Raw genomic sequence first — 15,067 nt, forward strand, 5'->3', positions numbered from 1 at the left:
TGTGCTCTTCTTTGAATACCTCCAGCTCTTGGCAAGCTTCTTCAACTTCAACCTCTTTCTCTTGACAAAGTTCTTCACATTCAACCACCTCTTCACCAACTTCTTCTAGCTCTACCCCACTCTTCATGTCACAACATGGAGGTAATGTGGAACTTATCTCAACATTTACCTCAATATCAATAGGAGAAGATTCCTCAAATACTAAAGGATCATGTGTTGGTGTGGGCTTATAAGGTGGTGGTTCTTGAGGGTATTGGTGGTGTAATTGGGATGGTTCTACATATGGTTCATATGGCTTATAAGGTGGTTGGTATGGTGGGTAAGGATTAGGGTCATATGGAGGTGTTTGGTGAAAAGGGGCTTGTGAGTAAGGTGGTTCAAAATTATGTTGAGGAGGTGGTTCATAGGCATATGGTGGAAGGAGGTTGTTGCCAAGAAGGTTGTTCATAAGCTTGGGGCTCCTCCCACCTTTGATCTCCAAATCCTTGATGCATGTCCTCATTAAAGCTTTCATTTCCTACAACATAATTTGAACCAAACTCATAGTCAAAGTGATGAGAATTCATAGTGGCAAGAGAAAATAAAGCAAATAATAATAATAACTAATAAAAACTAACTCCTAAAACAAGAAAAAACTAGCAAAGAAGCATATTAACATATATACAATAGCCAATAACATAACACCATTGCAACTCTCCGGCAACGGCGCCATTTTGATAGATGAGATTTTACTCGATGGTCTAGATTTTCTTCTTATAGAAAGAATTACTTCGTTGTAAGCATAGCTCCAAACCAACAAACAATTCCCCCATAAAAAATTTGAGTTGTCACAAGTACAAACCCCAAATGAAAATTAACCGAAGTATTTAAACTCCGGGTCGTCTCACAAGGAATTGCAATGAAGTGCTCAATTATTGGCTATGAAGATGCAAGGGGGTTTGGTTTTTTTTTTTTTTTTTTTGCAAGAAAAATAAATGACAAGAAAGTAAAATAACAAGAACTAATAAAATAAGGGAAAAGTACTTTTGGCTAGACATAGGTAATTGAGATCACCATCCTTGTCTACAAACCATATATTGACAATTTTGAGGAACAAAGCTCATTAAGTCTACTTCCAAAAGTCTTAAGTACGTAATATCTACTCCTAGACTTGAAGTACGTCAAATGGCTTTGATCACATCAACCCATAAGTTCCAACCTATCTACTAATTAGATTAGTAGTGGGTTGGTGTCAATAAGTATCAAATTGATCACCAAGGGTTCTCAAATCACCAAATCAAATAGACCCAATAACTCAAGGTCACTCAATTCCCTTAGCCTAGGCCAAGAGCAAAGAAAACTACTTAAAAACTAAAGGAAATATTCTATCAAACACCTAGTGTGCAATAAAAGTAAACATCATAAAATACAAGAATTAAAAAAACCCACAACTAACATAAGCAAGAAATTATAATAACAATCAAGATCAACATAAAAAAATATGGAAACATAAAATTGCATTAAAGGAAATTAAGATCCAACAATTGTTCATAAACATAAAAGAGAGCAAAAGAAGAAATTAACAAGAGAAACTAAGAAGATTAAGACAATAGAACACTAAAATATAAAGATAATTGAAATCAAAATAAGAATTGAAAGAGAAATTTGAGAGTGATTAACCTAACTTTACCCTAATTTCTATCCTAAATCTAGAGAGAGGAGAGAGCCTCTCTCTCTAGAATTCTACCCTAAAACATGATGAAAACTTAATTATGACTACTTGGTTCATTCCCCCCTCAATCCTTGGGTTCAATAGTATCAGAAATGAGTTGGATTGGGGCCAAAATGAGCTAGAAATCGCCCCCAACGAGTTGCCCAAAGTGGACTCACGCTGCTCCATCAGCGCACACGCGTACAGTGCGTGTGCGCATCCCTAAACATCAGGAAACTATAGCAAATTTTATATCATTTTGATGCTCCGGATGTTAGCTTTCCAATGCAACTGGAACCGCCTCATTTGGACCTTTGTAGCTCAAGTTATGATCGATTGAGTGCGAAGAGGTCAGGCTTGATAGCTTTACAGTTCCTTCATTTCTTCATGGGTTCTCCCACTTTGCATGCTTCTCTCCTCACTTCTTCCATCCAATACTTGCCTTATGAACCTGAAATCACTCAACAAATACATCAAGGTATCGAATGGAATTAAAGTGAATTGAATTTAACTATTTTAAGGCCTAAAAATTATGTTTTCACATTTAAGCACAAATTTTGGGAGAATTGCAAAACCATGCAATTTAAGCCACACAAATTCTCAAGATCTCAATTCCTCCCGAATAGTGTTGATCAAGAGATTTGTGAGAGATAGAGCTTCAGTTCTAATTTCCATGATTCTCCTTCCGAGGCTCCCATGGAAATTCAATGGATCCAAACCCCCTTCCGAAGTGAATGGATCAAATCAAAACAGAAGATATCTCTTAGCTACCCAAGTGAATTGAGAGGAAGAAGAATGTCAGTTAATTCATATGAATCACAATAGAGCTCTTTCCCTAATGAGTTAGGGTTTAATTGATCATCGCCCTAAGAACACTTCCAGAAAATTTAAATTGTATGAAAGTAAATCAAGCTTAATAAGAACAGAAATGTAAAATTGGCAGAAAGGAAAGTTGCAGAAGAGAATTGCAAGAAATTGAAATTGCATACGCTAAACTGAATTTAATACACTGAAATGTAAAAGTGCAGAAAGGTAAAAGTGTATCAAACTATGCTATGCTCTCTGGAGTTTCTAATCGTCCAAGAGAGCTCTGGAGTCTCTAATACTCCAGCCTTCTATTCTACTCCTACTCATATAGTCCGTGAGAGCCTCCTAATTATATGAAACTAAAGCCCTTATATAGGCTTTCCTAAATTACAAATTGAAATAAAATTTCAATTAAATAAAAATTCCTATTCTAGATGCTTCTTGTGCCTTTGATTGAGTGACCAGAGTGGGCTTTCTTGCTTGTAGTTCAATTGGGCTTGGAGTGAAGTTATTTGAACCAGAATTCTACTCCCAGGAGAGCGTAACATTCTTTTGGAGAATGTAGCGCTCGGGCATCCATGCGTACGCATCCTATATGCATGCGCATCCATTGCATTTTGGCACATTGACGCGTACGCGTCACCCATGCGTATGCATCCCTTGCAGCGTTCTTTAAACGAGCGCTACATTCGCACCATGAGCGCTCCCCACGCGTACGCGTCCTCTACGCGTACACGTGGATCTTCAAAAATGCCACTTTTACGCTGCACTTCATTCACGCATTCGCATGCTTCTTCAGATATGTCACACCGACGTGTATGCCATGCGTACGCGTCGCCAGCTGAATTCTCCCACTTCATTTATCGCTGGCGTTCTTGGTTAAAGAGCGTAGCGCTCTTGCCTAAGAGCGCTCTTGGTCATGTGCAGTGCTCTTAGAGCAAAACAGAGCGCCAAGCTTCCTTGATTAAATCATGGGCCACGCTTTTAAAAGCGTGGCCTAACATTTCAAAGCATGCTCAAACTTCAAAGTGTGCCCTAGAATTCCTTTTGAGCTTAATTTGTGCTTTTTTGCTTCTTTTTCTTCTTATTTCCTACAAAATTTATAAAATCAAAAGATCAAAGAAATATACTATTTAAGCACAAAAAAACATTCAACAATTAAGCATTAATCATTAATTTCTTGTGTGAAAAAGCATAGAAAAACATGATATGATGTGCAGTCATCACAACACCAAACTTAAACTTTGCTTGTCCTCAAGCAAACAAAGAATCATGCAATATATTTTGACAATCCAAGGTAAGAAGAATAGCAACTCAATGTTCATGGTTGGCTAGTTTTCTATGCATGCTACAATTACAAAAGAAATTCAAATGATTGATGCTTCTATCTAGCTCATTTTATGAAATCTTTTCTTTATATTCCTTCCTTGAAACAAGCCTTTAATTCTTTTCTTAGCTTATCCTTTTGGGTGCTTTGCACCATGAATTCAAAAGCTACAACTCTAAATGCTTTGTTTTCAAGTATTACCACTTGATACATAAGCACCACAAGCATTTAATTAGAGGACTTCTTTTAAGCTCATTTGTTTCTTTTCTTTACTCTCTAATTATTGATGCTCAGAGCCTTGAGCTTTGAGGGAGTGGTTTTACACTTGAGCCTAGCCTTGACTCTAAGTGTTATGTTTTCAAGCTTTTTGCTTGATACATAAACACCACAAGTACTTGACAATTGTCATTGGTACTCAGAGCCTTCAGCTTTCTCATTCTTTCCCTTTTTCTTTTCTTGCCTTAATTGCATTTGCTTCTTCAAGGTTTTCATGATTTCAAAAAAATTTCATAAAATGTCCCAGATGAAAACTTCAATTAAATGATTTCAAATACAATTGAGCAATAACAATTAATCATGCTAGCCTTCCAATACTTGTATGCCCATGCTAAGTTCTTCTTAAATGGCCTTGTTTGTTTATGATCATGATTCTTAATTACTTTGACTCACAAAAGTTCAAGATGGTAATCCTAATGTCACAACAGCATGTTACAATTCAAGAATCAAGCTATGCTTATTCACAATGCACATGCATACAGAGAAAATAAAGATAATCATGCAATTTAAAGTGCTGCAAATAAGTAGGAGGAAAAAGGAACGTTACCACCTTGTAGTTCATCTTCATTATTGTTGTCTTTTTCCTCCTATTCTTCCCCTTTCCACACCAAACTTAGAATGCTTGCTTATCCTTAAGTAACAATTAACACAGTGGTGATGGGGTCTATGATGGGTCATGAGTGTCTTAAACAATGGAGTGTCAGTAGTACATGTGTTTAAGCAAGCAAAATGAAAAATAACAGTGAAGGCATAAGAAACAGAGACATTGTGATTGCGAAAACAAGTGGGGTGTGCATGATACATTGTATGAAGGATAAGTGGCACACCAAACTTAATGTGACACTTTCACTTGGAATTGATGCAAGTATCCAAAAGTTTGGAAATAAATTGTGTTGCACGGCAACACCAAACTTAGAATGCAATCACATGTCAATTTATTTGAACTAAAACTAAGCAAAGGAAACTGTTCTAATAACACAACCACCAAGAGAAAAATTTGTCACGAGTAAGAATTTCTTTGTGTGGCATTAACAAAAACAGTTAAGGAGCAAAATAAAAAAAGGTATTAAAAACAAAGGAATGATTAAAAGAAAGAGGAAGAAAAAGTGTCAAACTAAAAGAAAGATAATACTACAAAGGAATTATGATTATGCAAACAAGTGGTGTTGCTGGATTCCTTGGATAGAAAATTAAGTGGCACACCAAACTTAGAAATTTAGTGTGACATTTTCATTTTAGAATGATGCAAATACCTAGTGAAGATTGAAACTTAATTTGTTGCATGGCAACACCAAACTTAGAATGTAATCATATGCTAAATTATTGAAAATAAACAAAGCAAAGAAAGGAAATGTTACCTACGGTTGGGTTGCCTCCCAACAAGCGCTTTTCTATTGTCACTAGCTCGACATGTTGATCTCAAATTTCTTCCTCTTCTTCTAGTTTGTTAAGAGGAATGACCTCAGGGATAGAGGAGAGCCATTCAGTATCCCCTGTCTTGGCCTCTTCCCAGCAAACTTTCTTTTGTTAATTGCTTGATTTGCTTTGCTTGTTGGGGGCAGGGGTTGGATTGTTTACAGTTGACCTTTTCTTCTTCATGAATGTTGTCTTTGGTATCTTGCTAACAATCCTCTTTTTGGTGGTCTTATTAGTTGCCTTCACTTCTTGGATATCAAGACTTGAGTGTTGTGTGATTGTTGGAGTGTTCTCTTCATCAAAAACCTCTTGAATTGGTGGTTTAATGAACCCTTCCTCTATGCAACTTTCTGCTTCACTTGAGTGTGGTCTCCCTTGATTTACTCCCTCCCTTTCTTCTTCATGGTGTTCCACTAAGTCCTTTGGGAGTGAGTCTTTATTTTCCTCTGTCACCTCAATTAGCCTCTGTGGATATGGAATCCTAGGCTCATATACCTCCACCACCTCATTCTTCATTGAAATTTCACTTGATACAAGGGCCTCTTCATCTTGCTCTTCCATTTCCTCCTTTACACTTATCATTTGGTCTAAAAGCACTTCCATGTTTTTGAAAGAGGTTTCTTGTTCTTCCCAAGCTTTCTTCATCTCCTCTTCATATCTTTCAAGCATAGATTCAAACTTTGAAAGTCTTTGGTTCAGGAAAGTTTGTGTGGGTTGTGAGTTTTGGAAGGGATTTTGTGTGGAGACAAGGTCAAGTGATGAAGAATCTTTAAATCAAGAACTGGGAGGTGGGGTTGGAAAATTTTGCATAAATGCATTGAAGGTACTCTCAAGTGATGATGGCTCTTGATGAATGGAGTATGGACTATTGAATGCTCTTTGGTTTTGATCCTCCCACCCACAACTTGAATCATTGTCGAATTCATCATAGTATGGATCATTTTATGGTCCTGGGGAGCAATCTTCCATGTATGTATTGATAGCATAATCAAGTGATGATGTCTTTGAATGATTAGAATATGCAGTATTTAAATTTCCTTCCCAGCCACAACATGAGTAGCTGTTAGATTCATCAAAATCTGGGTCATATTGTATCTCTGGGAGGTATCCCATTTCATTTGATTGTTTATACTCAATCATTTCTTGTTGATATTCCCATCCACCATTAGCATAATGATATGAATCATTTTATGGTGTTGGGCAATATCCCATAAAATTGTCTTGATCATTTTGTGGCTCTGGAGCATATCCCCACTGGTTGGATTGCTCATAATCTGTCATTTCTTTTTAATATTCCCAGCCACCGTTAGTATAATGACTTGAATCATTTTGTGGCGGTGGGAAATATCCCATGAAATGTGCTTGATCAAAGGATGAAGAAAACTCGATTTGAATTTTGTAAAACACAATCACTAAAGAAAATTGAAATTCCTCATCTCACAGAAAAGAATTTCTTAGTGAGGCAATAACACAAACACCTTAGTATCAACAGAAAACAGAAAATTAAAAGAACTTTAATTAACAAAAACAAAGAAAATACTTAATCTAGACTTATCACCCACTTAATCATTGTCGATCTAAATCAATCCCCGGCAACAACGCCAAAAACTTGATGAGGGAAAAATGATTCCACACAAACTAACCGGCAAGTATACCGGGTCGCATCAAGTAGTAAAACTAACAAGAGTGAGGTCAATCCCACGAGGATCTTTAGTGAGGTGATTAGTCTAGTCAAGCTAACAGTGGTGAATTGAGTGAAATTGAATCAACAGAATATGAATTGCAAGGAATTTAAAGTGCAGAAAGTAAATGACAGAAACGTAAATGGCAAGAAAAGGGCTTTGGGTGCTGGAAAATTAAAGAAAGCAGTAAATCAAAGCAATTAAAGTGAACTCAAGGACAAGTAACAGAAAGAAAGACTCATCAGGGATTGGAGATATCATAATCCACAATGAATCAAATGGGTCTCAACTTCCTTCTCAATCATATGAGTAGATCTATGGCAGATTGAAATTGATTAGATCCCAATTCCTTGGCAACCCGATCTCTCTAATCACAATCAATCTTGCCAATTCCTTGATCCAATTGTCATGAGAAGAGGTTAAGTTCATGTTTTTCATCTATAAGCCACACAAATTCTCAAGATCTCAATTCCTCCCGAATAGTGTTGATCAAGAGATTTATGAGAGATAGAGCTTCAGTTCTAATTTCCATGATTCCCCTTCCGAGGCTCACATGGAAATTCAATGGATCCAAACCCCCTTCTGGAGTGAATGGATAAAATCAATACAGAAGATATCTCTTAGCTACCCAAGTAAATTGAGAGGAAGAAGAATTTTAGTTAATTCGTATGAATCACAATAGAGCTCTTCGCCCTAATGAGTTGGGGTTTAATTGATCATCGCTCTAAGAACACTTGCAGAAAATTTAAATTGTATGAAAGTAAATCAAGTTTAATAAGAACAAAAATGTAAAATTGGCAGAAAGGAAAGTTGCAGAAGAGAATTGCAAGAAATTGAAATTGCATACGCTAAACTGAATTTAATACACTGAAATGTAAAAGTACAGAAAGGTAAAAGTGTATCAAACTATGCTAAGCTCTCTCGAGACTTTAATCCTCCAAGAGAGCTCTGGAGTCTCTAATCCTCCAGCCTTCTATTCTACTCCTACTCCTACTGTCCGTGAGAGCCTCCTAATTCTATAAAACTAGAGCCCTTATATAGGCTTTCCTAAATTACAAATTGAAATAAAATTTCAATTAAATGAAAATTCCTATTCTACATGTTTCTTGTGCCTTTGATTGAGTGATCAGAGTGGGCTTGCTTGCTTGTAGTTCAATTGGGCTTGGAGTGAAGTTATTTGAATCAGAATTCTGCTCCCAGGAGAGCGTAGCGTTCTTTTGGAGAACGTAGCGCTCGGGCATCCACGCGTATGCGTATTATATGCGTGCGTGTCCATTGCATTTTGGCACATCGATGCGTATGCGTCTCCCACGCATACGCGTCCCTTGCAGCATTCTTTAAACGAGTGCTATGTTCGTGCCATGAGCACTCCCCACGCGTACACGCCCCCTACGCGTACGCGTGGATCTTCAAAAATGCCAATTTTACGCTGGGCTTCATTCACGCGTTCGCGTGCTTCTTCAGAAATGTCACACCGACGCGTACGCGTGCGCCACGCGTACGCGTCTCCTGCTGAATTCTCCCACTTCATTTATCGCAGGCATTCTTGGTTGAAGAGCGTAGCGCTCTTGCCTAAGAGCGCTCTTGGTCATGTGTAGCGCTCTTAGAGCAAAACGGAGCAACAAGCTTCCTTGATTAAATCATGGGTCACGCTTTTAAAAGCGTGGCCTAAGGTTCCAAAGCGTGCTCAAACTTCAAAGTGTGCCCTAGAATTCCTTTTGAGTTTAATTTGTGCTTTTTTGCTTATTTTTCTTCTTATTTCCTACAAAATTTATAAAATCAAAAGATCAAAGAAATATACTATTTAAGCACAAAAAACACTCAACAATTAAGCATTAATCATTAATTTCTTGTGTGAAAAAGTATAGAAAAACATGACATGATGCGTATTCATCAGGCAACGTTATGCAAATATGGTGCCAACGTTGGAAGGAATGTACCTCCAACATCTTCGATAAAATCTGAATTTGGAATTGGAAAAATTTTCTGCGACGCGTACGCGTGGATCGTGGAATTTTAACAATCCACGCGTATGCGTGGTGACGCACACGCGTGACTAGCCAACATTGGAGCGAACGTTGGTGAACCAACGTTAAGTCCAACGCCTACGAAAAAGAATTTCAATTCTGGAGTTGGAAAAAGTTGCAGTTACGCGTACGCATGAAAGCGCATTTTGGCCTGTCACGCGAATGCCTGAGCGACGCACACGCACAAAATCCACTTTGACGCGTACGCGTGGGCAATCCGCACGCATGGAATGGCAAAATTGACAATTCACGTGTATGCGTGGGCCACGCGTATGTGTGGGCCATGCACATGCGTGACTGCGCAAACATTGGTGCACCAACGTTGAGTCAAACGTTCCTGGCAACGCCCAAAAAATATTTTTACATGCAACATTTAACTCAACATTTTTATACAAACGTTGCTCACCAACGTTGAGGCCAATTCCATTCCAAAATATACCCATGCAAACTTGTGAACGTTAGTTGCCAAATGACCCTTATCAACGGACGAAGAGTCACTCCTAACTGCTTCATTCAAGGCCAAGGCCCACATCCAAGTACAATGAAGACTCAATTGAAGATGGAAAGGAGAGTATAAATAGAGGAGTCTTTGAAGATTGAGGGGAGCTCTCGGAAGGCCTTGAGGGGGGATTTAGGAGTTCAGAATCTTGCTTCTATTTTCTTTGCACTTTACTTTTAGTTTTTTGTATTTTCTTTTCCTTTTCCTTTTATGAAGCTTTTACACACTGGGAGGATTGTAACTCTCTGCACAATTTACTTTCTCTGCAAATTTTAGTTTACTTTTGCCATGCACTCTTTAATTTCATTTTCCATTCCCAGAGCTATGAACAACTAAACCTCTCTTCATTGGGTTAGGGAGCTCTGTTATAATTCAATGGATCAATAACAGATTTCATTCTTCTTTCTCTGTCTTTTCTCTTGATTTTGCTAGAAAGCTTTCAATCTTCATTCAATTGAACAATTGTCTCGATAGAGAAATTGTTCATAATTGGATTTTCTCTGATCCTTGAGAGAGGAATGAGAAAATCATGCTAGAAATGCTTTCTCACATTAGATTAGATTGGGGGTTGGATGGATATAGTGACATGTAATCCTACCAATACTTTGATCTATGAAATTGTGTGGTATAATCAGTGACCAAACTTCATCTCTTCCCATGAGCAATTAAATCAAGATATTGGGATCTAATAACCTAAGATTGCCAACCAAGATCAATGAATGTATTAATTGAGGAAGAGTTAAAAATAATTTGATCCGAAGAATACAATATCTCCTAAGCCCAATGAATTCCCCACTTCTGATCTTACCCATTCTCTTTAATTCTGCAATTTACTTTGATGCTCAACTACCGCCATTCCCTTTTAAATTTCCTGCAAATTTAAGTTTCTACAATTTAGATTCCTGCAATCTACTTTCTGCAATTTAATTTCTACTATTTACCTTCTGTTGTTTACATTTCTTGTCATTTAATTTTCCCGCCATTTAACTTTCTACAATTCTCAATTCAATCTGATTCAGTTCAACTAGAATAATCCTCTAACTAAAGTTGCTCAACCAATCAATCCCTGTGGGATTTGACCTCACTCTATTGTGAGTTTTTACTTGATGACAATCCGGTGCACTTGCCGGTGGAAATTTGTTGAGAGATATATTTTCGTGCATCAACTGGTGTCTTGAGAAGTCCCCAATGAAGTCGTGGATTAGCCGTCTGAGAGATGTATAAACATAGCTATTAGCTCGTGCTTTCCAGTCACGTATTCATATGAACCCAAGTAGACACGGTTGTTCGTCAGGCACGTTCATCTTAATGTGATGAATAGAGCTAATTGTTTAGATCATCCTATTTACCACGATGAAGATCGAATTATACATCTTAGAGATAAATCAAACACAGATCGAAGAAGAAACAGTAATACTTTTATTAATTCATGGGACTCAGTAGGGTGTCTTCCCCTCAACCTAGGAGGTTTAGAAACTCATACTGAAGTAAAAACTCATTTTGAAAACATTTCAGTGGGACATTTTCTTAACATCCTTCTATACATTTTCCAAGCATTATAAAGAGATTCATTATCTCCTTGTCTGAAACCTTGGATGTCCAGCCTCAGCTGGGTCATCTTTCTTGGGTGGAGGTATTGATTTAAAAACTTTTTCACTAACTATTTCAAAGTTTTTAAACTAGCTTTAGGCTGGTTATCCAACCACCCTTTTGCTTGATCCTTTACAGCAAAAGGAAAAAGCAATAATCTGTAGACATCTTGGTCTACTCACTCACTGTGTACTGTATCAGCAATCTTTAAAAAATCTGCCAGGAACTCTGTAGGTTCTTCCTGAGGAAGCCCAGAGTATTGGCAGTTTTGCTGCACTAGAGTAATGAGTTGAGGGTTCAGTTCAAAGCTACTTGTTTTGATTTGAGGTATGCTAATACTTCTTCCATAGAAGTCAGCAGTGGGATCTGTATAAGATTCTAGAGTTCTTCTGAACTCTTCATTCCCACTTGGGTTCACAATGAAGAAAGGTAGAAGAAGAGAAGAAAAAAGAAAGGTAGAAGAGGTAGAAGAAGTATAGAAGATAAACAGAATTAAAATATTTTTGTTTTTATTTTATTTATTAATTAATTTAAAAAAATAAGTTTAATAATTTAAAAATAATTAAAAATTAAATTATGAAATTCGAAAATAGAAGAGAGAAAAGAAGAAAATAATTTTCGAAAAATAAGAAACAGAAGAATTATTTAAGAGAGAAGATATGTAACTAATTGAGAAAAGATTTGAATTTAAGATTTAAAATTTGAAAATTAAATTTTTAAAATTTAAAATTTAAAATTTAAATTTGAATTTTAAACTTTGAATTTGAAATTTTAAAATTTGAAATTTGAAATTTTGAATTTTGAAAAAGCCAACAAGATAAGATTTGAAACTTGATTCAAGAAAAGATTTAATTTTGAAATCTAAAATTTCTATTTTAAATATTGAAATTTGAAATTTGGATTTTGAAAATTGAATTTTGAAATTCAAAATTTAAAATTTAAAATTTGAAATTGAATTTTAAAATTTTGAATTTTAAATAGGATAAGATAAGATTTTGAAAAAGATATGATTTTTGAAATTTAAAGCTAAGATAAGATTAGATAAAAAATTTTAAAATTAAAATCTGAATTTTCAAAGGAATTTTCAAAAATTATAATTAAAATAAAGATAGAAAAGATATTTTTTATTTTTGAATTTAATGAGGAGAGAGAAAAACAAGTAAAAGGCACCAAACTTAAAATTTTTAGATCTAGTTACTCCTAGTGTGCGAAAATTTGAGGAAAAATACCAAGGAACACCAAACTTAAAAATTTTAAGATTAAAACACAAAAAAGACCCAAGAACACCTTGAAGACTAACAAGAACATGAAGAACAAAATTAAAAAATACTCAAAGAACACAGGAACATAAAATGAACACCAAACTTAATTTTTAGAAAACCAAAAAATAAATTTTTAAAAATTGAAAGAAAATAAACAAAAAAACCCCAAACTTAAATATTTGACACAAGAATTAAACAAAGAAACTACTTTTAAAAATTTTTTGAAAAGAAAACTCAAAAGGCACGAAAAATTCAACAAGAACAAAACAAAAAGACTCAAACCAAGAACAACAATTAAACAAGGAAAAAAATATTTTGGAAAAGCTTTTTGATTTTTTGAAAAATAGAGAAAAAGGAAATAAAAATAAAAATAAAAGAATCAGATCAAAAAAGAAAGTTATACTCTTGCAAAAATCAAAGACTCAACAAGAACATAAATTGAACAAAGAAAAGAAAAATATTTTTTGAAAAAGATTTTTAATTTTTTTTGAAAATTAAGAAAAAAACAAAAATAAAAGACGCAAACAAAAATAAAAATTACCTGATCTAGAGAGCAAGACAATCCGTTAGTTTGTCCAAACTCAACAATCCCCGGCAATGGCGCTAAAAACTTGGTGCGTACGAACCCTACACTCTCGTACAACAGTACCAGCAAGTGCACTGGGTCGTCCAAGTAATACCTGAGCGAGTCAGGGTCGATCCCATGCGGATTGTAGTTTGAAGAAAGCTATGGTTATCTTGCAGGTCTTAGTCAGGAAGATCAGAAAGTTGATATGTTTTTATTCATAAAGAGAAACTATTTAATACGGAATAAAGAAAAAGAGGTAGAAAATACTGATAGGAATAAGGTTAAAGATTGGAGTTGCTTTGTCTTTCTTTGCTTGTGAATGATCTTCTTCTATGAAAGGCTGTATGTGATCAACGCCATGGGCCGTGGTCATTGATCTCCTCTGCTACAGATTGAACGCCATTGGCCGTGGTCATCCAATCTGACGAAGGGTGAAGCGCATAGCCGTCTATTCTCTTGGCGATCCTACTCAAAACACCACATACAAGGTCAAATCTTCCAGATCAGATGATGCTGCTTCTTAGAATTCTAGCATATACCACGGAGATACTAATCTCCCTGGAAATCGGCTGAACTTGTATCTCGAGAAGTCCTCAACGAAGTCGTGGATTAGTCGTCTGAGAGATGTATAAACATAGTTGTTGGCTCGTGCTTTCCAGTCACGTATTCACACGAACCCTAGTAGACGCGGGGTATTTGTCAGGCATGTTCGTCTTAATGTGATGAACAGAGGTAATTGGTTAGATCATCCTATTCACCACGATGAAGATCAGATTATACATCTTAGAGATAAATCAAACACAGATCAAAGAAGAAACAGTAATACGTTTATTAATTTATGGGACTTAGCAGGGGCTCCTCCACTTAACCTAAGAGGTTTAGAAACTCATACTGAAGTAAAAATACAATGTAAACATGTATAATAGTGAAAAGTGTCTAAGATCTCTGAATTACATAAATTAAATCCCTTAAATACTAAACAAATGACTAGTAAGGGTAAAATAATCTATTTAGTGCTAAAATCCACTTCTGAGGCCCACTTGGTGAGTGTTTGGGCTGAGATTTGATGAGATCCACGTGCTATGAGGTCTCTTGGGCATGGAACGCCAGCTAGCGGTCCTCTTTGGGCGTTTATACATTGGTCTCTGCTCTCTGTGCGCTGGACGCTTGGAAGGGGGCAGGTAGCTGGCGTTGGACGCCCGTTTTGGGCCTTCTAATCCAAAGCAAAGTATAGACTATTATATATTTCTGGAATTCTCTGGAAGTCAGCTTTCGATAGTCGTTAAGAGTGCTCCATTTGGACTTCTGTAACTCTAGAAAAACTCTTCCGAATGCAGGCAGGTCAGATTTGGACAACATCTGTACTGCTTTCTTTGTCTCTGAATCAGACTTCTGTTCCAACTCCTCATTTTAGCCAGAAAATACCTGAAATTGTCCAAAAACACAAAAACTCATAGTAGAATCCAAAAATGTGATTTTAACACTAAAACCTATAAAAACTTAATGAAAACTAAATGAAAACTACTGAAAACTATATGAAAGTGATGTAAAAAAGTGTATAAAATATCCGCTCATCAGGCCCATTTCTGATGGTGCTGAGGCTTATAAAGGAACGGCTAGCAACCATATAGATAACATACACTATACAATACACGTAGGCATAATTTTAGATAGTTTTTAGGTAGTTTTAGGTTAGGTTTTCTCTCAATTTCCTTAGGATTTATGCTACAAGTTTTTATTTTCCAATTTTTATATTGGATTCTAGTTATTTTCATTGTAAGTATTTCCTTAATTTTCTCTTTTATTGCACTACTTGTTCTACACTTTCTTACATTTTAATCCACTTTACCAATACATATATAGTTTTGCAATTTTGAGTTCAAGTGAATGAATTTTATGTTTTATGGTTATTATATGTTTATT

The sequence above is a fragment of the Arachis hypogaea genome, chromosome 20, assembly GCF_003086295.3.
Source record: "Arachis hypogaea cultivar Tifrunner chromosome 20, arahy.Tifrunner.gnm2.J5K5, whole genome shotgun sequence".
In the NCBI taxonomy this organism is placed as follows: Eukaryota; Viridiplantae; Streptophyta; class Magnoliopsida; order Fabales; family Fabaceae; genus Arachis; species Arachis hypogaea.